Here is an 18,179-nt window from a genome sequence, read left to right as displayed (position 1 = left end):
GATGCAGGACATGAACTGCACGCGGTAAGTCAAACTGAGTCATAAGATCTGTGTTTTGTTGGCAATCGGCGCGTATGTGCAGGAAGGGATAACGCGATGATGCATTGTGTGCTCGTGCTGTAGTTCCGTCCCCCCTGCTTCCCTCCAGCAGCTCGTATTTTTCCGGAAATAATCGTACAGCTGTATTTCTCTTTTATAAAATTGATCAAACTAAATACTCTTCGAAGATGTGCGATCTCATAAAATGTTGAATGAAAACTTTCCATTTTCTGTGTCATGTAGCTCAAGGTCTATGTCATGTTTATTTAGCTGTTGTGCCAATAATTTACATGTCAATGTCTTCTATGATCTTTGACTGATCGTAGCGGTCATTGTAAGCAATGCATCACACATAGTTACACCACACTTTAACATGTGCCTTTCTCGTCTTTTATTGTTCTATTTGCCTTTTTAGAGAGCTTTCAACTGTGTAGTAGCGCCGACGTTTACATTAGTTTAGTGGGGAAGATCCCAGGGTTGCCAGATTTGCGCAAAAAATCAGCCAAATGGCGATTCAAAGCTAGCTGGAAAACCACAAACTTAGAAAAACTGAAATACTTTACAACAGTGAAAGGTCCTGGCAGATTGCAAGCCAGAAAAATTAAGCACACAGGTAAACCCGCTACAAACAACTTTCTACTTTTTAACCTTTTTATAAATGTATTGGAGTAAAAAGGATGATATTTGTCTTTCAAATGTAGTGTAGTTAAAGTCACAAGTACTCCGAAAATACTCAAGTAAAGTACAGACACTCAAAAAGTGTACTTAAGTACAATACTTAATGAAGTAAATTTACTTTGTTACTGTCCACCTCTGCATCTGCTAAATTTAACTATTATCTCATTTTTCCATTTCTCTCTGCTTTAAGTCTCCCCAATCTGCCTAGGGTTCTTCCCGTGACACTCTGAAGTCCTGCATGCATAGAGCCCATTCGCAGTTTTGAACATGGTCCATTAGTATTACACAACCCAAACCCATGGACATACATAGCACATAGCACATAAACACATACCGCTCTCACTGTGGACTTGAAACTGCACCTTATACTGCACATAAAACTGTGAACCACACCCTGCACAAATTGCACTAAAAGCCTTTTCCTTTGATATTCTTTAAAAGTGTACATTGATTGAAATAATTTAATTTATGTTGTATATATGTGAAGAAATTGAAATGTTTAGAAATCTAGTAGCAGATGCTGGGCCTTTCTATCCATTAGATGGCTAGATCAGAATAAAGAATAAAATAAAGAATTGGATTACTTCTTAATTATTGAAATATTACATATAGGTTGAATTATAGGATTCACTTGTTGATATTGGCCGTTATCTGTATAGTTTAGAATTCATTTCAGTCCAAATGTAGTCTCTACTTACTAACTAAACTAAACCTTGCTCTCACAGAATGCAGTCATAGAAGCTGGCATGGTGTTAAAAAGGAAAGAGAAAAGTATAGGAATCATCATTTACAATGCAAGATAGATAACAATTAATATTTGAAATAAACCGAGAAAGAATGAAGTAATGAAATAAGTGTTAAACTAGTTGAGGTATCTGGTCTGTTTTTAAAGGTGGACGCAACTGAGTAAATCTCACAAAAACATGTCAAGGTCACATTCTACAAAACAGTAATAAGACCAGTAATGTTTGGGGGGGGGGTTGCAGAATTTAAAAAAATCACATTACCATAATGTTCCTGATTATTTTGTAATTTCCATTAGGGCTGTCACGATAATTAAATTTGGCTAACTATAAATTGTCTTAAATAATTGTAATTGTGGCGATTAATTGTCTTTTTTAAGGCTTTGACAATTTTAATGATTAATTACAATTAATTTATTCAATTAATAAAATATAGATACATTAAGAAATGTGAAAATTCTGTAAATAATTAGTAACATTCCCTACAGAGTGAGTGACCTTAACAGAAAAGACTGTCTTAACTGAAAAAACTGATATGAGGATGATGTGGTCTTGCTGTGTATCTGGAATCATGTCAAGAAATGTCAAGGACGGTGGATGTAAAATGCTGCAGATCACCCTTGTTTTCCAAGAATTGTGATTATCTGAAATAATTGCGTTTATGTCAAATAATTGCGATGAGACTATTATTTAATACTTGTGACAACTCTAATTTCCATTATTCTCAAGAGTAATATTCTAATATAGCCATTCCTCATAATTTATGAATGCATTGGCAATGGCAAGTATTCCCAGACTTAACTTTAAACGTTAGATGCATGCGTGTGTGTAGACCAGTAAAATAATTATAGGGAAGTTTAAAGAACGGTAGTCACAAGCGGCTTTACAAGTCACTTCCGTCACATAGTAAAACACAAAAACACCGGGAGATTTCTGTTTGGGAGGTGTGTGACTGCATGTGCATGGATGTTAAAAAAATGACAATGTGATTCCTCAAAAAATAAAAACTCAGACAAAGTGTCTCCATGTATCTATCAGAACCATTTGTGGCTTGACGTTTGCTGCACAAACAGAGGACTCGTGCCAAACCTACATTATAAGGTTTGGTATGGCTCGGCCACCAAATCAGACCTACGAAGACTACAACGGACAGTTCGTAGTGCTGAGAAAATTATTGGTGCTCCTCTGCCCACACTTCAGGACCTGTACGATTCCAGAGTGAAAAACAGGGCAAGAAAAATCATCATTGACTCCACACACCCAGCACACAAACTCTTTGATCTGCTGCCCTCTGGCCGGCGCTTTAGAGCACCAAACACCAGGACTTCCAGACACAGAAGCAGCTTCTTCCCCCAGGCAATCTCCCTCCTAAACAGATAACTGCTCCTTAAGAGCAATATTCCACTTCCACTACTCCTATAGTGTGCACTATAGTGCCTTATTATATCTACATCTTATGTATACATGTATATAACACTACCTCTACTTACTAAATTATCCATTTGCACAAGTGTACATACAATATGTTTATTCTACTATATACTACCCTGTACAATGTCTCTTATATGTTAGTAGTATATTCGAATGTCTTTATTATATACACAATGTTGAATCTAGGTAATGATTATGATTGACTATTGTCGAGGGTGTTGAATGTACTGTCGGACCACCCAGTGTAGGCCCCTCTTGGTTGCAGCACTATTGCGCAATAAGCTCCCATTCTGATTTGGACTGCCTTTGCGTTGAATTTAAAGGAGATGATGAGATCATTATTAATATGCAATCATTGGTTATTTAAACAGCGTTTAAAAATAATAATGAATAAGACAACAACTACACAAACACTGTTTGAATAAACAAACAGGTTTAAATGAATAATCGTGTGAATAAATAAATAAATAAAGCATCTATTAAATAAGTAAAGAAGTAAATAAGTAATTATACAATGTATTCAATATATGAGAGAGGAAAGGCAGAGAGGCCATGCAGATTACCTTATGTTTTTCAGAGTTTTCACCCAGTCTATAACATTCCAGTGAGAGGTGTCCGCACCAAGGCTCGTAAATTTGTTTTGAAAGAGGAGGATTGTAACCGGGTGTATTTCAACCTGTAGGTGACAGCGTCGGACGTTTTAATCGGGTACGATTTGTTTTACGTCCATAGCGTGAAATTTGAGTGCTACNTTTGAGTACACAATGCTTTGAATGTGTAAAGTCATTTGAATGTCATTAAATTTACGTTTGTTTTAAATGCGCAGTGAACACGAGCGATTGAGACAGGTTGCGCGTGTGCATTAAGATAAACACCTTGTCTGTTGTGGATAGGGTTGGGAATCGAAAATCAATTCCAATTTGGAATCGGAATCGAAAGGCTAGGAATCGGATCGGAATCGAAAGGAATAGGAATCGGATACTTGAGATTCAAATTTGAATTCCTCTTATCAATTCCTGTGTGCATATTTTCAGAAAAGTACATGCGTTGCATGATCTGCTGATATCTCAATAAAAGCCCTTATGAAAATTATCGATATTTTTTACTGTAGTGAGCATAGTTTAGCTATAGAATTTGCATTAAAGCACAGGAATCACAAATTAACCATAGTTGCATTATAGTAACTGCAGTTTAACCATGATGTAGTTCAACTATGATAATACAAATTTTAATAAATCAGAAAAGGTGTTTTTCTATGTGTAAATATACACAAAACGGTGCTCATAAATATATAAATATCAGCTCGGTTCAAGACAGCGAAGCTTTGTTTAGGAATAACAACTGTTCCCCACCTGGCATCAGTAGATCACATGAAACAATGCGTGACGAATTGTATCCGGACCTCTCTGTACTCATGATTTAAACCGTTTTGAATCGTCAATCATGTCATTCATGTCATAGACCCTTTGTCGCGCATCTGGCTCATGTTCACACCACATGCGCCGCTTTCATCATAAGCATAAACGGGGGGAGGTTTTGTTAAATAAAAGTGGGAAAATAGCGAGGGCAAAATACACAGACATCAACATGGCACGCCCGAGCAGCTCTCCTCAAACCCCTCCAAGAGAATGGGACGACGATCTATTTGAAGAGAATCTGGCTCTGGCACCGAAAAAACCACGAGGGTATATCGGTCTGACAAAGTTTCTTCACGAAAATAAGAACAACGTGACGGACGAAATTTTGATGGAGAGTAACCGCGTGATAGGCTACGCATTTAACAAAGAGTCTCGAGTTGTAACCCTCTACAGCGCTGACAAAAAAGGCGAATACGTACCCTGACAAGACACCTGCGTGGCGTTCCCTGACAAGGACTGGACGTTGTTTTACAACTACGTCTGGAAGGATTTAAACGACAGTCGCGAAGAACCTTTGTACATCGCAGAGTGGGACTCGGTAACGCCCAACGGTCGTTACCGTGTGGTCGGCGATCATTCTAAAAAGAAACAGCATGACTGCGTTTACTTTTTCTTCTGCAAAGACAACACAAAGCTTCGCGATCGCACCGGGGCTATCCTCCACGACGAACATCACGAGCTGTACGAGATGCAATTTTTGTTAAAATGGGCTGACCTTTATGTCCTGGAGACCCTTTTTTCCAACATCAACAGAATGATCAAGTGGTGCGATATGCGCGATGGCTATTCCAGAGTTAAAGTGCAGCTGTTCCACCCCGAGAAGTGCGCGCGCAGCCAGTGGGCCGTCTGACCGTCCCCACCCATTTACTATAGCCATTATAAAAATCAGTAGACAGAGCCTCTCCCGCAACAATGTCTCAAGACTACGCTTCAGAAAACATCAGCGACTATTCTCTCCAAACCGTTCCTGACGCTCGCGATGACAACGCGGTACACCACATACAGACGGACGAACCTGCAGAATCGTCCGGGTCCCTAATGGAAGTGGGCGATACTCTTATCGATGTCACAGACGGATTCTTCACGGACCTCGGCTACAACGTCATTAAAGGCTTGGTCACCGTGGTACTACAGCACATCATCAATGTCAAGCTCAAAGAAGAGTGTCTGGGGTGCGAAATAGATCACCCGAGCCAGATGCAGCATTCCTGTCTGTTTGAACCTACATCGTACTATTTTGCATCACACTTTTCAGAGTTCAGCCGCAAGCTGTTTAAAGACAAACTTTACCACCTCTCCGCATCCGCTCTACTACGCTGCGGGTTTAAGGCAGATACTCGCGCGATACAAGGAGCCGCGTGTGCCATTTACTACGAATTGAAAGACGAGCCATACATCGTCGCAAAGCTAGAAGAAATCCGACAGAGTCTTCTGAACAGCGACACCGACGAGGTTTTCTGCGACGTCGTCAATACCTGGAATTCCCAAACGGATTCGGACAAAGACGTCCGAAGCGTCAGCACAGATGCAAGCAAAGCCTGAACAAGACAAGATGGGAAGCGGCTGCCAAAAGACCATAGCTCCCATTTTTAAACAGCATTACAAAAGACAGATGGTGGTCCTGATGCTTAAATTAATCAACGCGTCTTGCGATTCAGAAAACGATTGCTCTGCGGATAGCGTTCGTCTGTCAAATCTCAAGAAAAATATGATCACGGTGAAAGGACTGTCAAATTCGTGGGGCGAAATGATCAGCTTCTGCACGATTAGTCAAGAGCCTATCTGTGTGAGCGTCAGACAAGTTTTGGACATAGTGTCTGAATGTAGCGACGAGCTAGATGTTAAAGAGATCATGTGCATGTGCACGTACTTAACAGAGCTGTGCGTGGCCCTGATTTCAAAAAATGAGAAACACAAAGTTGGTAAAATTGTTGAAACCCTGGTCGACTACATTCTCGACAAGAGCCTAATGTCCTGCGTATATTTTCTGTGCTCGCTGGATAATATATAGGGCTTTATCACACGTGTGATCATCATGTAATCGTGACTTATTTTAGCGTCTATGTAACCATTGTCTTATTATGACTTATTTTATCGACTATGTAACCATTGTTTTATTATGGCTTATTTTAGCGATTATGTATCCATTGTTTTATTATGACTTATTTTAGCGACTATGTAACCATTGTTTTATTATGCCTTATTTTAGCGACTATGTAGCCATTGTTTTATTATGCCTTATTTTAGTAACCGATTGTTTATCCTCTTCTATGTCATGTATAGCTATTCATTTTCTTTTAATAAAATCTTAAAACGTATACATTTTTCTATTCATTCTTTTATGGAGAGAGGAAACGCTAACATGGCAGAGCTCATGAAGGATGCTTATTACACGCCGTCCAACCCTGGAGCGTTAGGAGGTAAAAAACGATTAAAAGACGCCGTTCTAAAGGACACCGGTGTCCGCTTGAGCGAACAACAGGTTACGGAATGGCTATCGGGAGAGGACGCTTACACGCTGCATAGAACGGCTCCTATAAAATACAAACGGAATAGAGTCGTAGTGTATGGTATGGATACTCAGTTCCAGGCGGATCTTGTCGACATGTCCGCCTATTCCGCGGAAAACGATAATCATAAATTTTTACTAACGTGCATAGACGTATTTAGCAAGTACGCATGGACGCGCGTGCTAAAGAATAAGAGCGGGCCCGAGGTTACTAAAGCCTTTGAATCTATACTCGATGAGGGACGCATACCGCGCAAATTACAGACAGATTTGGGGAAAGAATTCTTTAATAAACATTTTCAAGATTTGATGAAAAAGCACGACATTTATCATTTTGCTACGGCTACCGATTTGAAAGCGAGCGTCGTCGAGCGTTTTAACAGAACGTTAAAAAGTCGCATGTGGAGATTTTTAACGGCCACTAATTCGCGACGATACATAGATGTTTTACAAGACATCACGCAAGGTTACAACAGCAGTTTTCACCGAAGTATTAGAATGCGACCGATCGACGTGTGCAGAGAAAATGAGGCTTTGGTGTTTCAAAACTTGCAAGGCGGTACAAAGAACGAAGCGCGATCGTTTAAATTTAAAGTCGGTGACGTTGTGAGGATTTCTAAAGTGAGAGGGGTGTTCGCCAAAGGTTACGAGCAGAACTACACGGAAGAATTTTTCACCGTAGCGGTCTGCATACCGCGACAGCCACCGGTCTACAGACTGGCCGATTACGACGGAGAAATCATCGACGGAGTTTTTTACGAGGAAGAGTTACAAAAAATAATCGTGAGCAAAGACAAGACGTTTAAAGTGGAAAAGATTTTAGGACAGAAAAAACAGGGCCGAAATACGCTCGTTTTAGTCAAATGGGTGGGGTGGCCCTCGAAATTTAACAGCTATGTAGACAAAAAAGTTCTGGTGGACTTGCAAGCGCCCTAAAACCCTCGTAGAATCATTTGCTATGTCATTCGAGTCAACGACTAACATGGACGACGAGGGGTTCTACGTTACGCTCCCGTGCAATGCTTCTATGTCGGTCTACCCTGAAAATCGGATATCTAGTTACAGAACCAAACTAGCCTCTTCTATCAACTTGAAAGGCCGATGGCACGTAGGATTGTGCGAGATCGAATATCCTAGGAGCTGGTACAACTTTAATCGGGAAGATGGTGGTTTTACGTTACACATCCAACCCACCAGCGCTGCCGACGGAAAAAAGATAGACTTTACCCCGAATCCCAACCGCCACGCAAAAAGCGGTTACTTATCCAGCTTATTTGTTTCAAAGGCGCTCAGTATAAACCCCGGGTACTACGCTAATGTTCAGGCTGTGATTCAAGTGATAAATGAAGTACTAGCCCCGTCGGTGATCTTGGGCCACGACCGCTTGACAAACAAAGTCTTTCTGAGAGCGAAACCTAACATTCCAATATCGTTCTACGGCAAGCTAGCCAATATCTTAGGTGTGCGACCTGACGATGCTTTGGGGCTAATCAACTACGATGAAAAAGCTGATTTTGAAAGAGATGTTGTCACGTACGCCCCTCATCAGGCCGATATCCACGCAGGATTCTATATGATCTATGTTTACACCGACATTATTGAATACCAAACGGTGGGCGATTCGTATGTGCCCCTTTTGAGATGTGTTCATGTTTCGGGTAAAGATAAGGAATCGATTACGGTTCGTTATGAGAAGCCTCATTACGTGGCAGTCAACAAGTCTGTCATCACGGACATCGACGTGCTATTGAAGGATGACCAAAACCTCGAAGTACCATTTACGCACGGAAAGGTCATTGTAAAATTACACTTTAAGCCGTCGAAACAATCCGTTCTCTGAAAATGAACTAACATAAGCACGTGTTGGTTACTGACATCCTCATTACGCTCCGGTCTTCACAGACGTCGACATAGAATTGAACGACGACCGATCCCTTGAATTTTCTGCGTTGACATTTGAAAAATGAATTATTATAACCACCACGCTATGAATACGAATGATTACGTCTACTATTACCGTAATCAGGCAGGCGGAGGATTGCCAGGATATGCAGGAGGAGGGGTTATGTACGGTGCAGGCCTAGGAGGTCTTTTCAGAGGTCTGTTCAGAATGGCCGTACCCCTGTTAAAAAAGGATTCAGCATCGCTAAGCCGCACCTAAAAACGGCTGCTAAAAACATCGTGTCAGATGTCGTCACGACCGCCCTGTCGAGAGCTCATAAGACTCAAGACGGATCGGGTCTGATGGTCATGGCTCGTAAACGTATGACTAAACCGCCGGGGGTAAGGAGGCGTGGTTATTCGATAAAGAAAACAAATAGCGGCCTGAAGAAACGCTCAGTAGCGCAAAGAAAGTGTAAGAAACCTGTTAAGCGAAGCAAGTCGGCTAAGAGATCCGTAAAGACCATATTCTAACATGGCATTACTGCACAGCATGTCCGGGGAATGTATCAAGTCCGAGCTGGATTTATTTACAGTTCCACCGACGCAGACGGTTCTCGAGAAAAACACCTATTTAGAANTAACATTTATCCTAGTTTCACAACTGCCAAAAATATAAATATATAAAATAGAGGTTATTAAATAAAGGACATTTTTTCATTTAAATGTTGTTTCATTAAACAAAGGAAAGACAAGATGACATGTGAAGCCTTCACCACGCCTCCGGACACCATCATTGGACCAGCGGGTGGTCCCATACAGTGGTAAAACAGAGTGTGTTGCCGCCATAAGCCTAGGGGTTAGTGTACTGACATATAGCGCTATTACGCTCGCGATGACCCGAGTTCGATTCCCGTCTTGTGCGGTCCTTTGCTAATTCCTCTCTCCTGTCTCTATCCCAGCGGTGGATCTATGATTTTTTAAAAGCAAGGGCCACATTGGGGCCCCAATTTACAGAGGGGGGCCAAGTATAGTGCGCAATTCTTTTTCATTTTTCAATTGCTGCTGGCAGTACCAGATTTCTGAACAAAACAATGACGCAAGTTTTTGATGATAAACAGATTTAGGGTGGGTTGCACCAACAAGGATTAGGCTTAAATCTAGATTAAATCAAGGTTTATTTAAAAATTATTTTGCACCAAACTGTAAACCTTGTTTAAAAATAATCTTGTTTATATTTAAGCTATCATTTGATCCAGGTTTTAATTTTACAGTAAATCTAGGTCAACTTTAATCCTGTTGCTCCATTATTTTAAACTCTGATTTATATCTCAGTTAGGGATATACTTTAAACGTACTACTGAGGATTTAAATAATAAAAAATGCATATCTATAATAAAATGTGCGGGAAAATGTTCAGAAACAGATACATAGCTTCATGTCATTGCACGGTGGTTTGATAAACTGGGTGGTATTGTGTCATTTCTGAGCACGTATGAACACAAACAAGATATATTTTACATGAATTGAGAACGTCTTGGTTACAGATGTAACCTCAGTTCCCTGATGGAGGGAACGAGACGTTGTGTCGAGCCGACAGATAGGGTTCGTCCCTGAGAACCAATCGCTTCCGACTTTTGCATGCCGGACTCCGCCCCCGGATATCCGGCTATAAAAGGGAGACGCGTGCCTCATTCATTCACCTTTGTTCTGAGGAGCCTGAGACCTCTCACGACTGCTGCAGTGGGCAGCACGTGTTGTGGCAAGAAGGACACAACGTCTCGTTCCCTCCATCAGGGAACTGAGGTTACATCTGTAACCAAGATAGGGAACAGAACAGAAGGGGTTCCTATGGAAAACGCCACAACACTGTGCCCTGTCACAATCTCTAGCGAAGCGATGGTGACTGGCCTGGGCGTGTCAGCCGTGAGCACTACCGCAAAATTATAACCTACCAGTGGGTAGGTAGGTAGGGGGTCCCAGAGCTTTTCTTGAAAGGTGGTACCCGGCCTAAGGGGCAGGGCTGCTCTGCCCAGCCCACCCGCAGGAGGTGCTTGCTTAGTGATGGATGGAGTGCCTGTTCTTCAACCAGTGGGGGAAGAAAGTGGGCTAATTTAATACACTGACCCACCTAGAAGAGGTCTACCTGAGCCCGCCCGAACTGTACCCAATGAGCTGGACTGCACGGGGGTGGAGTCGCCACTCTCCGCGAGGCGTCAACTGACGAGAGAGCGCATCGGCTGTCTGGTTCAGGTCGCCTGGGATATTTGTGGCTCGCAGGGAGCTGATCACCTGCTGACTCCAGAGGAGGAGGCGTCGGGCGATTCATGTTAGCTGCCCCGACACTGCGTGCCCATTGCACACGGCACCCCAACCCTGCAGGGAGTTGTCTGTCGTCACCACGATGCGCCTCGTGACCTGCTCGAGAAGGACCCCGTCCGTAGAAAGGTCATAGAAGAACAAGGGGTTAGGGTGCGTCGGCAGAGAGGCGTAATTACCATCCGCCTGCTGCCGGTGTGCCACGCTCTCCAGGGAACTCGACTCTGTAGCCAGTGCTGGAGCGGTCTCATGTGCATCAACCCAAAGGATATCACCCCCGCCGAGGATGCTGCCCAGGAGCCTCTGAAATTGTTTCAGGGGGACCGCTGAATGCTTGAATTGTTCCAGGCAGTTCAACACTGACTGATCGCGCTCTGTAGTCAGTCGCGCTGTAATGGAGACAGAGTTGAGTTCCATACCAAGAGCGAGGATGCTCTGCACAGGGGAGAGCTCACTCTTTTCTCGGTTGACCTGTAGTCCCAATCGATCCAGGTGCCGAAGCACTAGGTCCCTGTGTGTACATAACAGATGTCATGTGTGTGCCAAGATGAGCCAGTCATCGAGATAGGTTAGTACCCGCGTACCTCTCCCCCCGAGGGGAGTGAGGGCGGCTTCCACGATCTTCGTGAAGACTCGTGGGGACAGGGACAGACCGAAAGGGAGGACTCTGTACTGATATGCCTGACCCTTGAAAGCGAACCGTAGGAACAGGCGATGACGAGGGAATTTCGAGACATGAAAATAAGCGTCCTTCAGGTCGATTGCCATGAACCAATCTTGACATCTGGTAGATGTCAGGATGCACTTCTGCGTGAGCATCCTGAACGGCAGCTTGAGTAGGTGCCTGTTCAGGGTACGCAGATCTAGCAACCCCCACTTTTTTGGGGACGATGAAGTACGGGCTGTAAACCCGTTGAACATCTCGGCAAGAGAGGGGGGAGCACAATCGCTTCCTCTCCAGAGGGGTGGCGACCTCGGCCCAAAGCACGGGAGCATCCTTGCCTCTGACTGAGGTTTGAGAAGATGCTCCGAAACTTGGGTGGGCGTCTGGGGAGTTGGATCGCATAGCCGAGACAGATCGTATCCCGTAGTCACCGTGACGGTTTGGGAAGCTCTTGTCAGGCTCCCAGGGACCGAGACAGGTAGGCTAGGGGTACGTTCTGCTTCATTGACCTCCCGGGGGGTGGTTCGATGGCTGGCAGTGCGGATCCCTCGCCGTGGAGGGGCCCCCGGAGAGGAGATCGGCTCTGCTGTTTTACCTGCCTGGCGATGATGTAGCACAACACACCATCGATTGAGAGTGCTTAGGCTGATGATTATCCTCAACACTGGGTCTCACCGCAATGTTGAGTTGCTGAACACCGTCATGCAGAGGGTTAGAGCAGCTGTGATAATACCCAGACGTTGATGTAGAACAACGCACCGTCGATTGAGAGTGCTTAGGCTGCTGATTATACTCGACATTGGGTGTCGCCGTGACGGAACGTCGAGTTGCCGAACACCGTCATTTAGAGAGTAAGAGCGGCTATGATAAACACCCAGAGAGAGAGAAAAACTTTTAGAAGTGGGTTGTTGGGACGGGGCAGGAACCGTCCCGGATCGACCAACCAGCGATGGAATGGCTGGGGTCGGGCTCGAAGGTATTCTCGATCTCCCTGGGGTCTTCCCATGAGGGCCGCTTCAGCTTCCACCGTGGCTGCTGACGGGGTGGTGGTCTCCTCTTCGACGTCTTCTTCCGGGGGGCCGCCTGAGTGGGGGCACAGGAGCTGGAGTGTCGAAGAGGACCAGGGCTACTGGGAAGCAGAGGGTGCACGGGATCTCGATGGCCAGAGGGCGGCCGAGTCGCGGCGGGGGAGGATATGCTTGATATCCTCTGTCTGCTCCTTTACTGTTGAGAACTGCGGCTCGACAGTATCACGAAACAGCCCCCCCTTGCAAGATGGGTGCGTCGAGAAAGTGGACTTTCTTGGCATTACTCATCTGTGCAAGGTTCATCCAGAGGTGTCTCTCTTGGACCACAAGTGTGGACATCGCCCGACCCAGGGCCGGCACAGTCACCTTTGTCACCTGTAGAGAGAGGTCGGTGACGGCGCAGAGTTCCTGCATAAGCACTGGGTCGGTCTTACCCTTGTGGAGCTCTCTCGACGCCTTGGCCTGGAGAGAGGGGACTGCTTGGCCCACAACAAAGTAAGCTCTCGACACCTAAGATGCTGAAAAACGTACATGCTTTGGACGGGAGTCTAGGTCGAGCCCCAGGGGGACATCGACGTATCCTCTAGCTGTCCCACCATCGAGGGAAGAAAGGGTGATGGAACTAGTTGACGTGCACGTGCTGAAGGGGGCGTTCCAGGTCGAACTAAGTTCCTCATGCATTTCCGGGGATACACGGCACTGGGGGCGAGTGCGGCTTGGAGCCACTCTCAAGCCCGATGTACCGTGTATCCAGCCGCGAGCTTTGGGAGAGGCAGTGCGGTGCACTGCAACCCAATGCTGGCGGCCCGGGAAAGCATGGCTGACATTTCGACGTCCGCTTCTTCCTGGGCTCAACCCCCCCAAGGGAGGGAGCTCCGAGGAATCGTCGGTGTCAGATGCCAGTAAGTCACCCTCCGATGCTGCAATGGACATCTCATCATCACGCACCGTTTCCGAATATGTGGTTGAGACGAGACACTGGGACCGTCTCATGGGGAACGGTCTGATGAGCGAGACGAGGAGCGAACGGTCTGCGAGCCGGTGGCTGACGGATTAGCACTCACAGTAATCCTTCATATCACCCTCGCTGCTCACCGTAGCGGACGGCAGGGCCGTAGTCCTGCCGTCACAGAACGGGAAGCAGACGAGGTGGTGGCTGAGTCCCGTGGGAACACAGCCACCCTTGACGCAACGTCTGAATCGTCAACCGCCCACAATGCCCCAGCGTACTGGAAGCAGACCTCATGTTGAGCTCGATGAGTGTGTTGCACCCAAGAGAACAGCGGGACATGCCACGCTGGATAAATTTGCTCTTTTAGAAGTCTCGAACACCTCTGGAACCGCCGAGACGCCCAGGGGAAGTCGCCGCAGGAAGGGACAGTCCGCTGCACCACGTCGTAGAACCGGCAGTCTTGTAGTTGCTATCTTGTAGAGAGACCGACAGAAAGGGAACTGTTATTCACCACAGTTATTATACAAATGAGAAATACCTAAAAATAAGTAGGTTTATGATGGTGATTTGATTATTTGAAGGCAACTTGATGAATTAATGATACATTCTGTGCCTGTTACCAATGATTGTTTATATAAATGCACTTAATGGCACTTTAAGCATGTTTAAGAACATATTTGAGCACTATGAACAATTGAAAATCCAGTAAGGCCTCAGAGGCCTATAGGCCTCCGGCCTAAAAGTTCAAGAGTTGAGACTTTGGAAACCTAGGTACTTTCCACAGACCACTGGTAACTAAGATAAGGGCATAGTGATTCTTGATGATTTCATATGAGGAGACCATTGTATGTAAATCTGGACCATTGTGTAAAAATATATTTAAAAAATTAGGTAATAGCTAGCCTACCACGAATAAATACGCATCTTGTTGCTTGGGATATATTGGTGGCAGAAAATCAACAATTGGTTAATAAAAATAAGAGATAACGGGAATCTACCTGATTGGTTTTAGAAAGGACCACCTTTCAGAAGTTTTACTATAACTGTAGACTGGAAAACACTTGGTTCCCTTTCTGTCGGTCTCTCGACGTTGTGTCGAGCCGACAGATGGGGTTTGACTTGAGAACCTATCATCTTCTGATATTTTAGGAAAGGCCAATGAAATTGGCGAATGAAATTTGCATGCCGGACTCCGCCCTGGATGTCTGGGTATAAAAGGAGGACAGCGTGCTGCATTCATTCACCTTTTGGTCTTCAGAGCCTGCGCATCTGATGATCTTCTCTAAGCGATCTTCACAGATCTATCTTCCTGCTGGAATCTACGACGTGGTGCAGCGGACGGTCCCTTCCTGCAGTGACTCTCCCCTGGGCGTCTCGGCAGTTCCGGAGGTGTTCGAGGCATTTCCTGTTTTTCTTCTAAAAGAGTACATTTCTCCAGCAGGCATGTCCCGCTGTTCTCATGGGTGCAACACACTCATCGAGGAGGGGGACGGACACGATGTCTGCTTCCAGCACGCTGGAACCCTTTAATGAACCCTTTAATGTCTATTGCGGCCCATGGTTGCTTAGCAATGGCAGACGCCAGGAGAGTGCAAATTCCAGGCGCTTTGAAAAAAGGAGAAGGCAGTGTGGCTCACGTTTTCCGCGCGGTTTAGACGCAAAATGTGAATTGCCCCTTATTAACGAATATTATCAGTAGCCTATACTTCTTTAGCCTATATACCTGTATTACGACATCATAATATTTGTGTGTATGTAAACATTTTGCAATGTATGTAAAAGCACTGTGGATTATCTTATAATGAAGGCTAAATATTGGTAAAGTAAGGCAGTTAGACCTGATCATCTGTCACAGTTTTCCTTCATTTTGGTTTTTGTCTTCTGTATTCCTTAGACTGTGTTCTTAATTTGCTAATCCTCACCTGTTTCTGTTTCCTTTGATTACATTTCCTCATGTATTTAAGCCCTGTTTGTTTCTTTGTTTATTGTCTAGTCTTAATTGTTATGTTTACGTCTGTGGGTTCCATGACATCATGATTATATCAATATAAAATTTACCAAATACAAGTAAAAACAACTCTTTTGAGATTTAATACAACCGTGAGGATATTCTAACGCATATATTATATTTAGAACAATAAATCCCTTCTCATTAACATATTTTCAGTTTCTAGTGTCAGTTCTGATTTATAACGTGACATCATCTAACAAATAAAAAGAGGTGATTTTGGCTATTCTCATACAGCCTCCGACTAGGTAACCATACGCTACTCATTTCATTTAGGATTCTCCTGTTGTACTGCGAATTATATGTGCTGCTTCTTCCTGCCGCTCACTTCACAGAGTGACACCGAGAGATGCGATCCCTGAAAGAGAGACCTCGCGCTCGTGGGGCAGCACTGGCGACAAAAGCCACTAAAGGGCTCGTAAAAGATAAATCAAGAGATAGACTTCCTAATTAGAAACACTGTTTTGTATGCGCACCTCCATGTGCGTGGGCCAGAGAAGCGCAAGGCAGAATGAATATAGCGGAAACACTGTTATGTAAAATTTTCTTCCCCTTGCTTGGGCCCTAAGCACGCATCGACCACCTGGGCCCATAATGCTCAGTGGATAATCCGACCCTGCTCTGAGGACAGTCGCCTGCACAGTGAATAAAGAGGGGACGTGACTTTGTGTTGACACTGGATACCAAAGTCTTTCCTCCGGAAGAACTGTCAGTCAAACAGGTGAGCAGGAAGATGCAGGTCAGTGGAAAGACAGAGAAGAAGCAGGAGGACGGGAAAGGCTAGTACTTTTACAGAATCTAAGAGTTCAGACGTGTTTTTTATCTGCCTGAAGGAGTGAATCCTGAGACAGTGAGCTGCTTTATGACTGATGGAAAGCTCTACATACAGACATCATTCACTCATTCATTCATTCAAAATGACCTCCAACAGGTTTCTGGCGTGCATGTTTCTGACCAAACTGTCAAAAGCTGCCTTCATGAGGGTGGCATGAGGGCCCAACGTCCTCTACTGCTTATTGACTGGTTTGCAAAATATATATGGGTGTCCCCGACTGAGGATTTACATAGTCAAATCAGAATTGTCACGCCTTTCCTATAGTCGACTAATAGTCGAATCAGACGTGTGTGTGGCGTGCGTGCATGTGGGGATGATGGGTCAAAGTGCAGCGCAACATTGATGCACCAAAAAACAATCACACATTAATTTACAGAATTTGTTTCGAACAGAAAATACCTTTAACGAAAAATAAAAAACCAAATAAGCCAGAATCAAGTCACAATGTGCAAATAAATGTTTAAATTAGGCAAAATGCCTAAAATGCAGGGGAACATATTTTCGAAACACAAGCCACAAATAGTAAAATGAATGGACATTTTCCTTAAACATCATGTAACAATGCTGCTGTGCCATACAATACTAGATCAGATCTTGCCTCAAAACTATTTTTAAAACTACTCGATAATAATGAATATTTTTTTACAAACGGCAATACAGCACGTACATTACCAATGCACTACCAATAAAGTTACTTTATTTACCTCATGTAAAAGAGGAATGCAATAAAGCATCTTACCATTTAAACAGTCAAAACATCCCTTTAGTTCTTGCGCACTCTTTCTCCGTCCTCCTGATGCATGCTTGCTTTCAGTGAAGAGAATGACAAGTTCCAAAAGTCTGCGCCATGCTTGCTTTATGCGATGGTTCACGTGGTTTTTACATTCAAAAACATCAAAATCAATAAGTAATATAGCCTATTTTATACCCAGGTTTTGAGGCCAGCTCTACAAACGCTCGATTTTAATGGGTGTGCCGCATAGAAGTCTTGGAAGTAAACGCCCACTGCTTTGATTGGATAGCAGTTTACGTAGTAAGCTTAGTTGAAACCTTCTGTCGGTACACGATCCGGGATGCCGGTTAGAGTAAGGTTAGGGTTAGGATGTGGGTTAGGGTAAAGGTTTCATAAGACTTGAAACATCAAGGATTTAGTCAAAACCAACAAGCCACGCCCACGGATCTGACTCGAAACACCAAGGATTTAGTGGGAGCCATCTGTCGGTACACGATCCGGGATGCCTGCACGACCGGTCCGCGCATGCGCATAATGACGTACTTGAATAAAAATGATAATTCTGTTTTGCGACGATTTACGACACTGCACGATCTGTTCCATTTCCAGGCTCTCACTAAATCCTTGGTGTTTCGAGTCTGACGTCATCACGCAACAGTGCGCAACAGTGTTTTTTAGGCAATTTTAACAATCAAACGTAGTTTAAATGGTTAGAGTAAGGTTAGGGTTAGGGTGTGGTTTAGGGTAAAGGTTTCATAAGACTTGAAACACCAATGATTTAGTCAAAACCAGCAAGCCACGCCCACGGATCTTACTCGAAACACCAAAAATATTTGAAATATTCAAAGTTTAGGCGCTAGATAGGAAAAGGATCTACCACCTGCACTTGATTTTGAAATTCTAGGTATTACCAACTGACAGGACGCCTGAGAGCATAATGC

Source organism: Triplophysa rosa, unplaced genomic scaffold, assembly GCF_024868665.1.
Source record: "Triplophysa rosa unplaced genomic scaffold, Trosa_1v2 scaffold147_ERROPOS1033765+, whole genome shotgun sequence".
In the NCBI taxonomy this organism is placed as follows: domain Eukaryota; kingdom Metazoa; phylum Chordata; class Actinopteri; order Cypriniformes; family Nemacheilidae; genus Triplophysa; species Triplophysa rosa.
Note: the sequence above shows the minus strand (reverse complement) of the source record.